The following is a 3,255-nucleotide window of genomic DNA, read 5'->3' as shown; positions in this document are numbered from 1 at the left end:
TCGTGCTTGTCTTGACAAGCCTATTATTTCCTATCTTCATCATGGGTTGTCACAAGCTTTTATTTTTAATTTGCTATTAGTGAGCTTGTGAACCCATTTGCTTGATGTGTGTGTGTCCCTCTTAACTTCGTGTGTGTGGGAAGGACATGTCTTGCACCTTGTATCTAATTTACTCAAGGCTATGTTGATGCTTAATTCTCATCCTTATACTAGTCTTCTCAAGTTCTTTGACATGACTCACACACATCATTTTGGTTGTGCCTATTCTTAGGTTGCCTCATTTTCATGTTGCTCAACCATATGTTTGTTGCAAATGCTAGGCTTCTTTTCTTATCTATGCTTGCTTGCAATTGTTTTGTGTTCCTATTGATTTTGGGAGAGTCATGATCCTATTTTGTGCACTTGTATCCAAATACAAAAATTATAAATAGTGCACAAATCATGGGGAGCTTCTCTATTTTCCTTAGAACACTCCTTTACCCAAATCGTAATATTCTTTTATCCTTTTGGCTCATCGGATCTTTTGATTACTTGCTTCACTTTGTGTTATGCAAATGAGATCAATTTGTGCCATGTGCTTTGTGCCATGTGCCTTGCTATTATGACTAGGCTCAAGTTGTATAATAGTGGATTCACTTGTGGATATCATGTTCTTATCAATTGCAACCTTTCTTTTTGTGTATACGAGTTTCTTTGTGGATACATATCATGATTATTATTGGCCACTTAAAAAATTTACATGAAAAAGTTCATATCTTCGTATCGGATTGCGTTCTATAGATTCCGAGCTCGTTTAATTGTTCATCATTTAAATATGTGCATTTGTTTTCAGTCACATTTTGTGATATGCACACATCAAGGAGGAACTCATACTATATTGGTCGGCTAGATGTTTTGTCTTCCGTTTTGGCAATTGTTGCCAATGGGGGAGAAGTTTAGAGGGTTTAAGATAAATATCTTTTGTAGTTCTTGTTGTCACTCATGCATATCTACCCTTGTTATATATTCTTATTGCATGGATGAGTATTGCAATGACATTCAAAGTTCATTCACACATGCATATATTGTGGGGGAGTTTGCTCTATATACTATGGGTGTACTATCATCAAATGCTTGTGTAGTGTCTTGATGATAATACAACCATCCCAAGTATATAATTTATCCTCGGATAAATTGCATGCTTGTTTAAAAAGCACTATATAAACCCTCTTGTTGAGATTGTCATCAATTACCAAAATGGGGGAGATTGAAAGTACATGTAGTCCCCATATGTGGTTTTGGTAATTAAATGACAATCCTAATGGACTAATGTTTGCATTGAGTTGTACATTTGAAGGAAAGTTCTATTTCCAATGCATGAAGAATATTGGATGAACTGAAGGATGTTTGTTCCATGGTGATGCAAGAAGGAGATAGAATGGATTCGAAATGAATGCCATATACATATTGTTGTGCATGCATCAAGGCTTATGGGTTGAACCATGATGGATCAAGATCTTGAGAGAATGATTAAAGAGAAGAATTCTACATATGCTTGATGATAGGATCATTATGAGCTCATTTGTTGAGTCGGGGATTATTAAGCAAGTAATTCGAGTGAAGAATTCATTGTGCCTCTCAAGATACTATGTTGGAGCATGAGAATGGGCAAATGATGTCCAATACGATATTCAAGGAGAAACTTGATATGGTGATGGTGAATTGAGATATTGGTTATTATGTCTTGAAGAAATGAAGCATAGTGAAGATATCAATAGGGCCTTCAAGACATCAATATTAATCATGGAGCAAAGATAAATGTTGACCAAGATGAAGATCAAAGATTGACCTCTAAGATGGACAACACACAAGCGCATATCATGTGCCACATGAGATCTTGTGGTATGGTAAGAATTTATCAATTGTGCTTTGTGTACTAACCCATACTATGTGTTGTCTATGTTATGTGGCTTAGGTAATTCTCATGAGCTTGGTGCTTATAAGAAATCTTGGTGCTCATCAAAGTATGTCATCAAGTAATTAATGTTGATGGACAAGTAAAGATGAATGCAAAGCAAATCTTCCCACATTGTGTATGGGGGAGCTACTTGAAGACTTCTCCAATGTCTTGCCTTCAACTTGAGCCATGAAGAAACATCAATATAAAGCTCAAGTGAAAGGCTCTAGTCAAAGGTATTAGTTCCTTTGGCTTTAGATGTGAGGATCGATGACCATCGAAAAGGATATATGCTCAGGAATGAGTTTTCGGAAGCTATCTAGTATAGTTCTTTTATGATTCTTGAGTTATAGGGATCCCGCACTATTAAGAGGGGGTCAAAGGGGTTAGTGATGGATTTGCTCAAGTCAACATCATCTATTTCTATTCTTCTCACATCATATTCCAACATAGGAATATTTCGCTCCTATCCAGTACAAATACAATATGCCTACATATCTCAAAAGAAAATCCAAAGCCAACTAGGTTCCCCAAAGTATATGTATAACCATTGCATGTTTTGCACCCTCCATTATGGCTTATCTTGGGTGGTTCTATATGTGAGGACCTGGAGTTTTTCCATAGCTTCAAAACGAGCCCAAGATCATCAAAATCGGAGTCCGGATGTAAAAGTTATGCATGTTTCAGTTTTGGGGTTCCTGCTGTTTTTCTGTTGGCCGGACATCCGGGACTTGGCCGGATGTCCGGGCTTCCGGGTCGCCCCGGATGTCCGGGATCCTCCCGGAAACCCGGCCTGCAAATGCAAGAACCTGTTTTCAAATGTTGACTGTGCCCGCCAGATGTCCGGCACTTGCCCGGATGTCCGTCCCGGCGCTGTCACTTACTCACAAACGGCTAGTTTTATAGGCCCTCTATATATACCCCTCTACTAATCCGGTAGAGAGTTGACCACTTCATCCCAAATCGCCCCAAGAACACAAGTGGCTCCCTCTCACTTCTCCTACACCAAATCTTAGATCCCGGAGAGATTTGTGAGAGTTCTTGAGAGTTTTTCCAATCAAGTGATAGATCCACTCCCTTTCCCTCTCTTGACCAAAATAATTCGTGATTTGAGCAAGTCTTGAGCATTTCCCCTTTGTTCTTGTTACTCTTGGAGGTTGGAGACTCCTAGGCGGTAGGAGTGCTCCAGTGAGGAATCAACTTGTGATTTGTCCCCCGGAAAGTTTGTGAAGGTTTGGAGGCCGCCTCAAGGTCTACCACTAGTGGTTGAGAATCGCCTTCGTGGTGATATCTCAAGGAGAATAGGGTGAGCCTTCGTG

This window comes from Triticum aestivum, chromosome 7B (assembly GCF_018294505.1).
Source record: "Triticum aestivum cultivar Chinese Spring chromosome 7B, IWGSC CS RefSeq v2.1, whole genome shotgun sequence".
NCBI classification, from domain to species: domain Eukaryota; kingdom Viridiplantae; phylum Streptophyta; class Magnoliopsida; order Poales; family Poaceae; genus Triticum; species Triticum aestivum.
Note: the sequence above shows the minus strand (reverse complement) of the source record.